This window comes from Pinus tabuliformis, chromosome 9, assembly GCF_031772625.1.
Source record: "Pinus tabuliformis cultivar Carrire ecotype Pingquan chromosome 9, CPIR1, whole genome shotgun sequence".
Classification (NCBI taxonomy): domain Eukaryota; kingdom Viridiplantae; phylum Streptophyta; class Pinopsida; order Pinales; family Pinaceae; genus Pinus; species Pinus tabuliformis.
The window spans coordinates 518,131,769-518,149,105 of record NC_142307.1 but is presented as its reverse complement, the minus strand read 5'-3'; positions in this window follow the sequence as shown (position 1 = coordinate 518,149,105).

Sequence of the window (17,337 nt, the reverse complement as noted above, 5' to 3'; positions counted from 1 at the left end):
ATTCCAGCAACTTGACATGTAGCCAAACAGCTCCTTGAATAGTCATTCTGATCCATCCAACTTCTGGCTATGGATTTTTGTTTCCCTCAGACGGTCGCATTAATCTTCAAGCTTGTGGCTATGGATCTCTGGATCTATGTTTCCCTCAGACAGCCTCATTAATCTTCAACAGGAGTTTCGTTGCTTGCCTCAAATGACTATTAAAATTAGCTCTGTGTACAAGTAGATTTCGGAAGGGTGATTAATCCCTAATCCCTCAGACAGTGACTCAGAACTCGAGCTTCAAAGGAAATATTCAGAACTCGAGCTTCAAAGGCAATATCATGTCCAACACCAAGGAGGTGACGACATGCAGCTTGCCACGACGTGCGCTGGAGTGGTGATGGGCGCTGGAGTGGTGGCCTTTGATATATATTATACTGGCTTTCGATATGTATTATACCATTATATTGGCTTTTGATGTATTATACAGGAGAATAATTCAATATGTATTATACTGGCTTATTGGCTTTCGATATGTATTACATTGGAGAAGAAAAACATAAACATTAAATGTTTAGCGTAGCATTATTAGTCCCTGCCCACGGCAAAGCAGGGACTATAGCGATCGCTATGCATTGAATTTATATTAGTTTTCGTGTTGTTCACCGAAATTTAACCTAAGGTTTTGGCATTCCAATTTCGCTCAACGAGATTTTAACCAAACTTTTCATTTACACCTCTTATTGTAAACCTCACTTGTCTCGAGGCAGATTACAATGGACATCGTTATTTTATCCAAAGTTTATTTTTTAATCAAAAAGGCAAATTTTTGTTGCTCAAAGTTTTCCTTTCATGCATGTTCTCGGTGCCATGTTTTCCTTTCATGCATGTTCTCGGTGCCCTGCATGCAGCCAGTGCCAGATGTCTGATGGTTGTCCACAGCTGTCCACGTTTGCCCACAAATCCTTCCTCTGCATGTGCGGTGAGCCAAGGGCAAAGCAAAGAGTGAGTTTCAGTTTCGAGCGAGTTTCAGGAGCAAAGAGTGAGTTTTAGCACAAGATCGCCTTTTCTCGAGAGTGAGTTCCAGCACAAGATCACCTTTTCTCTGCAGGCAGCAGGCGGACGTGGGCAGCCGACTCAGCAGCCGTACATAACTCCAAAACCACCGAACAAAACCACAAAACGCCCAGAGCATATCGCACCGCCTTCCAGCGAAAAGCTGTTTCCGTATATATGCCTCCGATACGATATGGTGCAGACGCGTGGCTCTCACCATACGTCATCAACTCTGACATATCGGAAGCTAAAGTTCTGTGACAAACGACCTTCCGATATTCTCCTCCACCGTCAGATCTGCTCCCGCGCTCTCCACCGTTGATTGCCTGAAGCTGCATACGGGCCTGCATCGAATTTAATATTTGCGTGGAGTAAAAGTCAAGCTTCGTTGACCGCATGTCCCTTCTGCAAAAGAATTAAAATGAATTTAAACCATTGTCGTAGAAAGTGGGTAAAGCATTTAAGTTTTTTATTTTTCTACGGCATGTAAAATAATTAAGTGCACATTGGTTTTATGTTTTTATATACGCTTTTGTTTTAGAGTTAATAATATATAACGAGCCAAAAACGAAAAATGCTCGTGGGTTGTAATATGAGTTGACCATTGTAAAAAAAATGAAAGCGTGCGGGAGCTGAAGAGACTTGAAGTTTTTGCACAGCAGCAGTGCAATGTGGAAAATGAACTCACAGCAGCAGGAAAGAACAGGGGAAGCAACATTGAATTATTATTATGTATTGATCATTTGAAGAAGGAGGAGCAGTGAAGAACTATGTATTTTTGCACACCTGTGCATAAATGAAAAACGAAGTGGAGCGCATGTGTTTTAAGTAAGTTTTTTTTAATGTATTGGGTATGCATTGAAATGCAGGAGAAAAGAACGCACAGGTATTTTTTTGAAATGGTGAATGTAATGAAATTTTTACTGAGTATGTGTAAAATTAGTTTTACACCAGTAAAGTAAAAAAAAGGGGTTTTACTGCAGTAAACCCAGCACAGTGAATTCTCAGGTGGAGACATAGTTTTGTTTTTGATGGGTGAAAGTAATTTTGGTGAATCCCTCTCAGCAAAGATGATGAATATGTAACAGAGTTTATCTGAATGTAATTTTTAGTAAATCCCTCTCAGTAAAAGAGGAAGAAATATGTTGTTTCAGGCTTTATATTTTAATGAATAGAAAAGTTTTATGGCTGTGTAATACTCTGTTCTGAGATTTTTTTTAAAAGCTTCCCTATGCACAAAAGATCCTGTGGCAGAAGGAAACAGAGCACTGTCTCTGTGTGTTGAGTTTTAGTTTTTATGGTTTTTGGTATTTTCCCATGAAAAATACCCAACAGTGGTATCAGAGCTAGTCCAGGCTCTTTGAAGATTCAAAGAAGCTGAAGGAAGTGTGAAGCCTCAGCGAAAAGGATTAAGGTATTCCTCAAGATTTCCTTTGTGTTACTGTTATAGAAACAGTAAGTGATTAAAAAAAAAACACAGTCAAGTATTTAAAGCTTAGATAAGAATGGCAAGGTCAAAGAAGAGAGCCTCCAAGCCTACTAAAAATGTGTCTCCCTCCTCTGCTAAACTAGAAGGCAATCTATTTGAAAGCATTGTATTTGAGGTTCCAAGGTTCGATGGGAACTTTGATATATGGGAAATAAAAATGAGGGCTTTCTTACAGTTTCAAGGGTTTGAAGTCTGGGAGTCAGTGATTGATGACAGCAAGATGGATAAAGAATCCATGGAGTATGATGCACAAGCAACAAAGACTATCTTGGATGGTCTCCCTGATTCAGTGAAGAAGAATCTTGGAAAATATACATCAGCAAAGGATATATGGGACAGACTGCATGACCTTCATGCAAAGGGAGCACTGACCATGACCATCAGTCAAGAAGAAAGTTCTGAATCGATCATGGACGCTGAAAATGAGAAGGTTGACCTCATCAAGCTTCAAGTAAAAGAAAGGGATGAAGAGCTCGCCAAGCTTAAGATGGAACTTGATGAATGCAAGAAGAAACATCATGAAGAAGTCATATCCATGACAAATCAGCTGAATGAAGCAAAGAAGCAGGAAGATGCCTTGACAAGTCAACTTGAACAAAGGCACATGAGAGTGAATAAGCTTGTAGAAGAGATTGGACAGTACAAGGTAGAGGTCTCCTCCCTTAAGTCTGAACTACAAGAAGCCAGGAAGCAGGCACAAGGAGCTAAAAAGAAAATGAAGAGCAGTCAAGCAAAAGATGAAGAAATCTCCAAAATGAAGACAGATATTATCTCCTTCAAAATAGTAGCAGTTGAAGCTACTCGTAGCAAGGAAGAAACTGAGGAACAACTTACAAAGGAGAATAATGAGTGTGAAATATTAGAAGAAGAGATTGTCCTCCTCAGGAAGAAGGTTGAAGGGATGAACAAGATCATGAAGAGCTCTCAAGCTTTGGATGACATGCTTAGCTATCACAGATCTCCATCTGATAAATCAGGACTTGGGTATGTAGGTGAACCCTCAAACAAGGATGAAGATGCTTTAAGCAAAGGAGATGTGGAAAAGCCAGAAAGAGATGGTGATGCTCCTAGTTCCAGCAAAGGCAAGGAGAAAAATGAAGGCTGCAATAGAAGAAATCCTGCCCCAAGAAGAAAACCAGCTCCAAGAATAAATGTAGCTGATGTCAAAGAGGTAAGATGCAATGGTTATCATCAGAGGATCTCAAGGCAGCAAAGCTTCAGAAGTACATCAAGGAAACCTCCATCTCCCAGGTACCAAAGTTCATTTTATGGTTATTGTTACTCTTGTTCAAACTTTGGTCATATGGCAAAAGACTGTAGAGCATTTCATGGAGATAGATGTTGTGGTCCCTGAAAATCTCCAAGAAACAATTTTAGAAGAAATCATGAAATGTTATTCATGAACAATGTTGAATGTTTCAAGTGTCATAACATTGGGCATATGGCACGAGATTGTAACTTGACATGGGCTCTTACACAAGCTAGACCCATGCAAAAGAAGAAAGTTACACAAGTATGGAGAAGGAAGGAAAGGCAATCTGAAAACCCCTTGAACTCCCCAGTGGATCTAAATTTGTTTTGAGAAGAGTCTGCCAAAAGAAGACAAGCACACATTAAAGGGGAGCTTGTAATTTTTTGTTGTTGAACTGTCTTAACAGTCACTCTTTGATGAAGACCTTTTATAAGGGAAAAATATGAAGTTAAATCTGCCATAAAAGCAGAAAAGAAAAGGGGACAACGCTCAAATGTAAAGTGCAGCAGCACAATAAGAAAAGTATGCAAAGCATGGAGACCCTCACAGCAGTGGGAAGATAGAACATAAAACAACAGTTTTGAATTTTTTTTGTTATGGAGCACATGCATTGAAATGGTTAGCAATGGAAGGTAGTTTCCTTCTATGTAATGTGAGAGAATATACTCACAGCAGAGTGAGTATAATACACAGCAGATGGAAATGTTTTGTATTGGGAATGAAAATGCAAAGCAATGAAAAGAAAATGAGAAGAAGGCAAAACGCAGCAGAGCATAAATGCCCAGTGGCTGAGAATGCAATGAAATTTTTTTTCACACAGCAGTGAAAAATGTAATATTTTTTTTGTATGCAATGCAACATGCACAGAAATGCCTAAAGAAAAACAGGGACAACAGATTTTTAATGCACATGGGTGAATGAGAATGTGTGTGGCAGCAGAAAATCGAAAGGAATTGCACAGCAGTGCATTATGAAAATAAAAAAAATGAAGACTAAGATTGTGTGAAGCAAGGGTGTAAAAAGAAAAGGCAGCAGCCCGTGTTAATTTTTTTTGTTGTGTGGAGAATGCAGCGCAAAACAGCGTGAGGATGATTTCTCTCTATGTGCAAGTAATGGAGAGTAAAGAGTTAGTGTATGGGCACACAGCAGTATGATGAAACAAAAGGCAGCCACAGTGCAAATTGCAGAGGCAACGCAACAGCAAATAAAAACCCAGGGATGACAGTCTATGGTTATGGGTATGGACAGCAGTGAATATGAAAAATGCAGCAGCAAGAAGTTATGGACAGCAGCATGATGGCAAGAAGGAGAAGCACATAGCAATGCAAATACTAAAATGCAGCAGCATGAAGTTTTGTTGAAGAAATGAAAGGTAATGGACAACAGCAGAGGTAAAAGAAATTTTTTCTTTACAGCAGTATATGTAACTGTAATGAATGTGTTGTTCATTGAATTGAAATGCAACATATGCAACAGCAGTGAATGTAAGAAACATTTACACACAGCAGTGTAAATTTGTAAGGTGGGACAGAGTAATTGTTCCAGAAAAGACAGAGTATTCTGTCTTTGAAGAATGCACAACAATGCAGAGTTTGCAAAGAAATGTAAGTGAAGTGCAGCAACACAACAACAAGTGTAGACACAGCAGTGTGGGGTAGACGCAGCAAAGAAGATGGCACAACAGTGCAGCAGAGAATATGCAGCAGCATAAAAGAACAGTGCAATGATTGTTTGTTTTTGAAACTGCATGTAAAGCAGTATCTTTTTGTAATCCCTCTGTTAATGAGGAAGGTGCTTTTCAGCACAGTCATTTGGTGAAAACCCTCTATTAAAGAGGAAGGTGCTTTTCAGCACAGTGTCATGGTAAATCCTTCTGTCAAGAGGAAGATTCTTTTTAGCATACACATGGTAAATCCCTCTATCAAGAGGATGATGCTTTTCAGCATAGTCACAAGTGAATCCCTCTGTCAAGAGGAAGGTGCTATTCAGCACATTGTTATGGTGAATCCCTATGTCATGAGGAAGGTGCTCTTAAGCACAGTCTCAGGTAAATCCCTCTATTAAGAGGAAGACTATTTTGTTGTTTGTGGAACTGCATCAGAAGCAGTTGGTTAATCCCTCTATGTGAGGAAGATGTCTTTGTAACAACAGTGTTGGTGAATCCCTCTATGTGAGGAAGTATTTGGGTAAGATTGAATGCCCAGCAGTTGAAATTAAAGGGGAGTGTTGGAATGTTAATTCCAACTGCAGGCAGCAGGCGGACGTGGGCAGCTGACTCAGCAGCTGTACATAACTCCAAAACCACCGAACAAAACCACAAAACGTCCAGAGCATATCGCACCGCCTTCCAGCGAAAAGCTGTTTCCGTATATTTGCCTCCGATACGATATGGTGCAGACGCGTGGCTCTCACCATACGTCATCAACTCTGACATATCGGAAGCTAAAGTTCTGTGACAAACGACCTTCCGATATTCTCCTCCACCGTCAGATCTGCTCCCGCGCTCTCCACCGTTGATTGCCTGAAGCTGCATACGGGCCTGCATCAAATTTAATATTTGCATGGAGTAAAAGTCAAGCTTCGTTGACCGCATGTCCCTTCTGCAAAAGAATTAAAATGAATTTAAACCATTGTCGTAGAAAGTGGGTAAAGCATTTAAGTTTTTTATTTTTCTACGGCATGTAAAATAATTAAGTGCACATTGGTTTTATGTTTTTATATACGCTTTTGTTTTAGAGTTAATAATATATAACGAGCCAAAAACGAAAAATGCTCGTGGGTTGTAATATGAGTTGACCATTGTAAAAAAAATGAAAGCGTGCGGGAGCTGAAGAGACTTGAAGTTTTTGCACAGCAGCAGTGCAATGTGGAAAATGAGCTCACAGCAGCAGGAAAGAACAGGGGAAGCAACATTGAATTATTATTATGTATTGATCATTTGAAGGAGGAGCAGTGAAGAACTATGTATTTTTGCACACCTGTGCATAAATGAAAAACGAAGTGGAGCGCATGTGTTTTAAGTAAGTTTTTTTTAATGTATTGGGTATGCATTGAAATGCAGGAGAAAAGAACGCATAGGTATTTTTTTGAAATGGTGAATGTAATGAAATTTTTACTGAGTATGTGTAAAATTAGTTTTACACCAGTAAAGTAAAAAAGAAGGGGTTTTACTGCAGTAAACCCAGCACAGTGAATTCTCAGGTGGAGACATAGTTTTGTTTTTGATGGGTGAAAGTAATTTTGGTGAATCCCTCTCAGCAAAGATGATGAATATGTAACAGAGTTTATCTGAATGTAATTTTTAGTAAATCCCTCTCAGTAAAAGAGGAAGAAATATGTTGTTTCAAGCTTTATATTTTAATGAATAGAAAAGTTTTATGGCTGTGTAATACTCTGTTCTGAGATTTTTTTTAAAAGCTTCCCTGTGCACAAAAGATCATGTGGCAGAAGGAAACAGAGCACTGTCTCTGTGTGTTGAGTTTTAGTTTTTATGGTTTTTGGTATTTTCCCATGAAAAATACCCAACATTCTCGAGAGTGAGTTTCAGCACAAGATTGCCTTTTCTTGAGAGTGAGTTTCAGCACAAGATCGCCTTTTCTCGTTGCCATAGTGACATCGTGTTAATGAGGTAATTTTTGCTCGCCTACTTGTTTTTTTCTGCATAACTTATTAGCTGAGGCAAAACCCTGGTTTGTCCCTGACTGGGCGTGCATGTAAGCATATCCCTAATTATAACAATGCAGTTACTACGAATATACATATACCTCAGTGTTCTGGAATATGATTAGGGTAATAGAAATGCTTATGATGATACTGGTTCCTTTCACTTTTTCAAGTTCATCATATAGGGCCTTCTTATTTCGCCTGGACAGCCACTGCAATACAATCACAGAAAGATTAATTTTACAGATAGACATTAAGTTCAAATCTTGATCGTTCGGCATATGGAATATGCCTTGCACTTATATGAAAATATTGGTCTTGGCCTACTGACGAGGGAATCTGTTTGTGTGATGAAATCTAGTGCATAAAGTGTGAATCTATTGCTGAATACCGAATATAATTAAACCAAATCTGTTGCAAAATGGAAGTAAGATATTAAATTGAAGAGTATGTTCGCTAAACCTTACAGTTCCAGCGTGATGGATAGCCCGTTCAATATAATCATGTGGCAGTGATACCTTCGTATTCCCTTCGAAATATGGCAGACTTCAGCGGCACTCTGTCTCTGCTCATAGCCAAGGTTTTGGCCCAACCATGCATCGCCATGATCGACCCTCCCTCTCTGTGCCCACCCACAATTTTTCCTCATAGAGCGTCCTCTGCATGGCTATTTTTTGTGTTTTCCTCCATTTTTTTCTTCCTTGGGATATGTACCTTTCATATTTCTTTTCTAGTCTGCAAAAAAATTCTTTGCATACTTTTCATTTCCTCAATAACAGAAAATACAAAAAAAAGATTTTTCCCTATTTTTATAGACCATTTTTTTAATTTCTCAAAATAATATTTTCGTTCTTTGCGTTTCGTTGTTAAACACAATCTATGTAATTTCTTTTAAGAAATATGTTCGTTTAATTTTTGCGGAATAAGTTTTTTTACTTATAAATAAAATCACACAATTTTTTTTTCAAATATAATGCTTCTAATTTTTTTCAAAAAAAAAAAAATTGGGGCTGTGCGTTTCCTCTCAAGAAAAATATTGACAAGTTTTTTTTTCAAAAAATTACTTTTGTATTTTTTTTCTTTAAAAAAAAATTCCTTCTCTGCGTTTCCTGTCAAGAAAAAAATTCAAGTTATTTTTTTTACCAAATTTTCATTTTCTTTTTAATTTTTATTTGGCTTTTTTATGAACATACTGCTGCACAATGTAAGGGTTTTCTTATGTTTCCTTTCCTTACGCGCAAAGCCCAAGCATTGCTGCCAAGGTCATTGTGGCAACCCAAAGAACTGGGGTTTCTCAATTTGAGTTCGACCGAAATAGAACATGTACCTGAAACCATCAGTAATGAGTTCGACCGAAATAGAACATGTACCTGAAACCATCAGTAATCTTTCTCGGCTGTAGGTTTTGGATCTTTCAGTATGTACAAAGCTAAAATCATTGCCAAGTGAGATAGGAGGGCTTGTAAATCTGAAGCACCTCCATCTAGATTCCTGTGATAGTTTATCCAAAATTCCAGATAAGCTTTCAAGGCTCTCTAATAGTGACTGCAACTTTACAAGGTTTAGCTCTGCCAGAATTGAAGTGGATTTGATTAATGTATAGAGTGGAGGATTAAACGAATGGCAGTGTAGTGAGTTCACTACCTCACTGTTGTGAGTTTGGTTCTCTCCACCTTTGAGGTGCTAAATACTCTCTGCAACTTGAACAGTCTGAAAACAACTTCCAATTCAACCTTGTGAAGCATTTCATTGTTACAAGTTTGTCAGAGTTTCTCACTTTTTTGCCATCACTATGTAATATTAAGTTTGGTTGAATATTATACATATATTTTTTACTTTCTCCTTGGAGTTTTTTTAATCAATTTTCTCTTTGAAATTGGTTGTGGTTCATCGTTTACGTTCAATAAGCGCTCAGTTGCAAATTTGGCAGGATTTCTTTGGGAATAACTTCCTTAATGTTATTAAAATCAAGAATATTATACATATATCTTTTACCTTCTCCTTCGAGTTTTTTTAATCAATTTTCTCTTTGAAATTGGTTGTGGTTCATCGTTTACCTTCAATAAGCACTCAGTTGCAAGTTCGCCAGTATTTCTTTGGGAATAACTTCCTTAATGTTATTAAAATCAAACAATATCTCGCATCTTAGATTAACATTATTGATAGAACCCCAGTGTGATGGGTTAGTAGCTGTACAATTTGGCTAGCCATAAGAAATTGCTTCTTGGATCTTAGATTAGCACTCTTCATTAGAACATGTACCTGAGTATGTACAAAGCTAAAAGGTTTGTAAATCTAAAGCACCGGATAAGCTTTCAAGGCTCTCTAATGGTGACTGCAAATTTACAAGGTTTAGCTCAGCCAGAATTGAGGTGCTAAATACTCTCTGCAACTTGAACATTCTGAAGGCAACTTCCAATTCAACCTTGTGAAGCATTTCATTGTTACAAGTTTGTTAGAGTTTCTCACACCCCGGCAAGGACTACCGCTACGGCAGTGGCCCCCGTGTTAAATTGGTATTCGTCTGAAATTTGAAAAGAATATCGTAAGTTTTTCTAAAATCATATTCTTTCTCTGCAAAGGTCCAAATAAAAACTTTGCATAAAAACTTGCTTGGTGAAATATTTCCGTTGAAACATTGGTTAAAAAGTAAATGTAATAATTAGTTAAAACAATTTAATGTTGGAAAAACACCCATCGAATGCGAATGCAATAGTCCCTGCGCTGCCGAAGGCATTCTTCAATATGTAATGAATAGTCCCTGCGCTGCCGAAGGCATTCTTCAATATGTATTATACTGGGTTACTGGCTTTCGATAGGTATGGGTTACTGGCTTTCGATATGTATTACATTGGAGAAGAAAAACATAAACATTAAATGTTTCCTAAGTAATGTTAATTACAGCCTAGCATTAAATTGGCATTCGACTGAAATTTGAAAGGAATATCGTAAGTTTTTCTAAAATCATATTCTTTCTCTGCAATAAGAGGTCCAAATAAAAACATTGCATAAAAATTTGTTTGGTGAAATATTTCCGGTGAAACATTGGTTAAAAATAAATGTAATAATTAGTTAAAACAATTTAATGTTGAAAAAACGCCCATCGAACACAATAGTCCCTCCGCTGCCAAAAGCAAGGACTAATAATATGAATATTGAAACTTAGGCGCCTGAATATTGAAGCTTAGGCCCCTTTACTCCATGGATATGTTCTATATATTTTTATATTTAATTTATATGAAGGTTATGGTATTATAATTATGGATTTCACAAAAATATTATGTTTAATAGTCATAAAATATTTGCAAATTACATACTAGAAATTAATGCCTACAATATCATTTGGGTGATAGTGGAGAATTTTCTAGAATTTAGGTTTGGAAATATAAAAATAAATATTATGTTTAATAGTCATAAAATATTTGCAAATTACATACTAAGAAATTAATGCCTACAATATCATTTGGGTGATAATGGAGAATTTTCTAGAATTTAGGTTTGGAAATATAAAAATGTAGACTAAAGGCTTGGACATTGCATTTCTTATTAAAAGTTTATATTTTTGGTATCTTTGTTCTCACTCAAAACTATTGTCATTTCAACATGGTTGTAAACCCAGTTCATGATTTGGAATTGTTTTTGTGTATTATAAGAGACGTTACTATGGTTTTTAATGTGCTTAGCGATCTTCATTATGTTTTTATGTATAGGAATTTTTCTTCGAACTCTTTACATAAAGTGTATAAGGGATATATATTTTATTTTACAATTATCCCTCAAATAGGAAGCATTCTTTAACAAACAAGAGAGGCTACTAAGCATCAAGTCCCTACCAAAACGCTATGTTCGAAAAAGCCAAAGGTTAATGAAAGTGTTTGACAGACTATGAAAGTGTTTGACAAGCTTTCTGATACATGTAGGCCAGTGCAGGCTTCCCTAGTGCTAATGAGAACACAAATGCAGGTTGCTTCCCTAGTGCTAATGAGAACACAAATGCAGGCTTCTTTGTGCCTGACCTGAGTCTGCCTGCCTTACCCATCTCACCTGCTGAGTATGCCTTACCTAAATTTGCCTTACCGTCCTTCAAATCGTTGAGAAAACATAAGTCCAAGTTTTTTTGTGTTGTACCTGCTTTCTTAGGTGAAATTACACATACTGCAATTTTAACTCCTTGTTACAGAACTAGAATGAGAAGAAGCCTTAATGGCCTTCCAAACAACACTGAGGATGAAACTCCTTCCTCTGCGGAATCATTTACTGGTTCCCGTTCATCAACGGCTTTTGGAACCACAGCAGCAGACCCCGTTGTTGAAACAGAAGATTCAGTGTCAGTGAATCCAGATCCAGATCCACGTAGAGAGCACAACAAGACTTCGATGAACATCATAGAATATAGGAACAACAATGCACCTAGTAGGAACACTAGCTAATGCCTGAACAACACTTGTAGAAACAAGTAGAGATGCTTATAGCAACATATGCTTATATTAGAACACCACATCTTGGAACACTAGCGGATGCCATAACAGCACAAGTCGGAGCATCATGGAATAATAGAGCACCACAAGTGGGAACACTAGCAAATGCCGGCACAAAGTTTAGGAACAACACTACAAAGCCTTATAAGACTTTGAGAAGTCCGAGGAACTAGTACAAATGGCTTCACTGCACCACTTGTAGGAACAAGATAAGAGACCACTATAGTCAAGATCCTAATGTTAGGACTCTGTCTTTGAACATAAGAAAATCCTGTAACATCATCACTGAGGGGAACAACTAGAAATGTAAGAACATGGAGGGACGCAAGTAAGGATGCTACAACAACTGGCTCGAATGTTGGGATTCCAACTAGCACCACATTCACTTATTTCATTTACTCCCACCCTTTTCACTTGTGAAAAATAGGTTGCGATTCAACTTAAAAGTCAACAACTGGATTGGGATCTGCATCACCAATAAATCGTTCAAGGTCAGCTAGGGGTGGCTAAGTGGAACGTAGCTACAGGCACCGAACTTAATAAAGTAGTGAAGGTAGAAAGATAGAAGAGTCTAAGCTATAAATAATGAGTTTGAACTGGTGCTTTCAACTTGCTTATTATACCTAAAGACGCCCATTTTGAAGAAATTCAAGAGCAACAGTACAGTTACTTCAACTCAAAATACAGGAGCAGTAGTACAGTTACTTCAATGACTATGGAGAGCTCTCTGCCTTGAGCGATATATAAGTCATTGTGGAATGCAACATATAAGACTTCGTGATATGTTAGTTAGTGGTGGGATATATAGAAAGAAGTGCTACGGAACAACCCACCTCATTACTACCAAGCCTGCTACTAAGAAGTGCTATTGAACAACCCACTTCCTTACTACCGAGCCTGCTACTAATTAGTTACCCTTGCAATCAACCCCACTTCTAATAAAGAGACTAGAGCTTCGAACCTCAAACTCTACCTCGCTCTCTATTGTCCTTGTTATAGAACTAGAATGAGAAGAAGCCTTAATGGCCTTCCAAACAACTTCAAGATTGGTTTTATCATTCAGATTCTGAAATAGTGTAGGGCACAGGACTCATATATTAGAAACAATATGCAGTGGATAAATTTGGTGGGAAAAATACTAAGAAAAAGAAAACAATACCGTAAGCTTGAAAAGCTATTATACAACCTCAGCTGAAGTCTGAAGATGCTTGCCTACGACTGAAATTGAATGAGAAGACAGCGTAAGCTTGAAAAGCTATTATACAACCTCATCTGAAGTTTGAAGATGCTTGCCTACAACTGAAATTGAATGAGAAGAGAGCCCATAGACTTGAGTTCCATTTTGGTTCTCAGTAGAATCTTGGCATCATTTTCTGAGAGATATCTTGCTTGAATTTACATTTCTCAGACTTCTTGGATTGATTATGGTAAAAAACAATGAGATTGTTTTTCAGCCTTAAATTATCCAGAAGAATTCAACTCTGACAGAAAATCAGAAGTAACAACTATACAGAAAAGTTTGTAGCAGTTATTGTTAAGTTTTCTTACCTGGTAAGAAACTTTGGGAATATGCCAAACATTATTATATGAATCACAACCATTATTATACTAATCACAACTAGTAGAGCTCTGAGATATGCCACACCTCTTGTGGTTTCTTCTTCCACCTGAAGCGAACATTTCTGTATACATTGCAGGATAAGAAGATGGTCCTTCATCAATGCAAATATTAGTTGGATGAACACTTTACAGAAAAGAGACTAGAAAAGAGACCATAAGCCCAATTTCCGAAAACTTTATGAACAAGGAGAAACCCAATTCCATGATTAACAAATGAACTAACTGTGATATCAATTCAATTCAAACGTGTAATTTATCTACAACTGAGAACAAATTGAGAGAAATAAATATATTGAAAGAGGAAAAATATAAAATAATAAGAATACAATGAGTAACACACATACAAAACATAAACCATAATGCCAATTCATGAAATCTTTCTTACAAGTGAACATAAAGAAGCTTCACTCCAGATAAATAAATGAAACTAACCTTGGTACCAATGCAAAAGTGAACTTTATTTGCAAAATAAACAACAAAATAAAGACCAAATGAAAGTAGAACAGAGAGATTATGTTAGATGGGTCAGCACTTTACAATGAAAAAGATAGATTATGTTAGATGGGTCAGCACTTTACAACGAAAAATGAAGCTATCAAAATTAAAATACCAACTAAAAATACATATAGAACAACAACCATAAGCCTATGTCCTGAAAACTTCCAAACACATTAATAAAGAGAAACGCAACTCTTTGATCAAAATATGAGCATAACATTGGTATCAATGTGAATGCATAATGTATTTTCTGCCTAATCATAAAATATCAGAATGAATGCTACAAGAAAACCAAAAGAAGAAACATGTGTACCAACTTCAGACTCATGGGTGCTCATGCCTTGATTGCATGCAACCCACGTTGCAAATAAGATTATGAAACTAGCCCACGTTGCAATAAGATTATGAAATGAGACATGTACATGTCATTATCCTAGTAAAATAGATGGCCTTGAAAAACTTAAATGGAATCACCCCTCGCTTGAGGACCGTCTTACTATTGTAACGCCACCCCAGCAACAAAGCAGATAGGTTCAAAGCCTGGAACACAAACTATTACCCAGAAAAGAAATAGATAAAGATTCACATGGCCACAAAGGAACATGTAAAGGCTTATAAAGGTCGTGTTTCCGATTTGTACGTTTGTTGGTACTGCAAAGGGTAATTGCGAATGAATGTCTCAATTTGGCGTTGCATAGCGGACCAGGTACTGGTGTGGATGGTATAGACCCATGATTCCCTAGAGACCTAGGATGTGCTGGTTGGTAGTAGAGCGAGAGTTATAGCAGCTGGTCTTGTTCGTCAGAGACTTCGAGAACTTTTTGACCCTGAACCTTACGATTCTACCGACCCTTCAACTAGTACACGTAGTAAACATATCAACCGTCAAACACTGTATGGTACCAGCTGGTAGCCAGTTGATGGTAGTAGTTATAGCCTGCGGTGGTACTATCGGCATCGAAACAAATTGCAGCAGCGAGTCTGAGCCCGAAAATGTGATGTTGAGCCCAGCTGTTTTTATTCTTCGGTATAACCGAATGCTCATTGACTTGATGATTGGTTTGTGGGGTTGAGTTAGTCGACTGCTGGTTGTGTTTGAGTGGTCTCTACCTCACCTACGTGCAGTTATATACGAGACTTCAATCACAACAGACCAACTGATGTCATAGCCAGGTTGAATCGACCGGTCAATCATCTGCGACCCTGAACTGAGGCGTATAGATCGTAGATAGACCAGAGGATCTACTACTGTACCTGCTGCTTAAACAAGGCTGAAAATACTGGATCTCCATCTTGATCTTATATATCTGCATTTGGGACTGCAATTTTTGCTTGTGCCCCTTCTGGAACTACTGAATCACCAACTGCCTGCTTCATCGACTGAACCAACAGAATGAATAGGCTGGGAAACCTTTTTACTCCTATTTGGGCTCTTGCGAGTGTAGCATCCTGGGTTTGACGAGGAGGAGGCGGCTGGGCTGGGATACTCATTCCTAGAAGCTCTGGTCAATGCTGCTTATAGGAGCTAATCTCAAATAGTGGTTAATTACGTATATAATAATACTCAAGCTTAGATACATTCTCAGATATCGTTTTTTCAATGGCCGACCAAGTTCATGGCAAGCTATAATTTCACTTTGAATTTATCACAGAAAAAAGTCCCATTTAATGGTTTCATTTACCAATATTGACTTTTTGACGGGTCTAAGAGGAATAAGCAAAGGTTCCGCTAAAGGAGAGGAGCGCTAAAGAAAATAAGAGCTCTGGGTTGGCTATAGATCTAAGAGCACATAGCAAACAAAAGAGCAAGTAGATAAGTAGAGGACTGGATGGGGCTTAAAACCATTTATAGCCAGATGAAAGAGCCCAGATAGGAGGAGATCCTCTCGGTTTCACAGTTCTAATTTCAAGTAATAGGGCATTATCCTTGGGTTCGTGACCTCATTTGGAATGACAACATGATGCCTATAGAGTTCTAACTGGGGGTTTTTCACGAATTCCAGATCACCAGACTCGAAGCACAATTCGGAGTTGGGTTTTCATCTCAAAGCATGATCTCAGGAATGGAACCAAAGTACGTACAAGAGGTTCTGAAAGCAATAGTTGCTGAGAAGGTGTAGAGGCTGAGAAATACGAGGCTCTGCTCCTGTTCAGCTAAAACTCCCAGGCTCGCTGCTGCTTCAGGTTCACATGTCTCATTTCATGCAAAGATGATAAATACCCAGTTAACAGACTCTGACTCATTTTTCTAGCAGAATAGGCTAACTGATTCTCTAGAGGTCGTTGCATCCGTTAGCACTATGCATACCTGGTCCTAAATCAAATTTGCGTTTGATTCACATGCCTCTGATTGGTGTTCCGCCTTTGTTAGATGCTCCCTATATGATATTGTGGAGCCTCTAGATGCACAGTCTGTAGAGACTCAGAGTTTTCTCCATACGAGCTCTTCCTCTTAATCCAGGTTGAAACTATATCGTACAATGGTTAAAACTATATCGTGCAACGAACGAGCTATTTACCTGACCAACCCGCGACTATAGAAATACCAACCATAGGTGGGTGAAACCGTCTATTTATCTAACCCATGGCATGCTTGGGTGGTAAGATAACCTAGGGCATGCTGTGATATAAGCTTTACCATAACCTTTGGTGGTAAAGACAGCTGGTGACGAGTGGTCAACATGTAGATATGATGTGATATAAGTTGTAACATAAGTTTTGGTGGTAAAGGCAGCTAGTGACGAGTGGTCAACATGCAAATACCAGCCTAGCTAAGTGATATCACCTCCAAGATCAGTGGCATAACATTTAATTTCTTCGACTAATGCTAGCATTAGTTTACATTTTCTCTAAACGTGATGGGAACACATCAATATGTTATGGGAACACATCAATATAACCTATGCTTTGGCCTCCCTGCCTCGGGAAGAGGCCAAATAAGACTGTAAAACAAATTTCATAAGCCATAAAAATTTCAGCAGCTAAAAACTTAGGTTATTTGCCATACAGATTAGCCTAGATTAATGCTAACAACACATTTTCGATTACTATAGTCCCAGCCGCCTGCCAGCAGGGACTAACAAGATTATTTATTAGGATTGTCATGCCATAAGGGATACAAAATGGGGACATATTTTATATTCTCATCCGATCATATATTAGTACCATGGATAATGCATTATTTTTTCCTTAATAGAAACAAATATATTAGTTGCTGAAAAATGTTATATTCAAGTTTGAAAAAGTAGTAAGTATGAATTTCTTGATGGTGTTGAAGGCATTTTAGGACTATAATATAT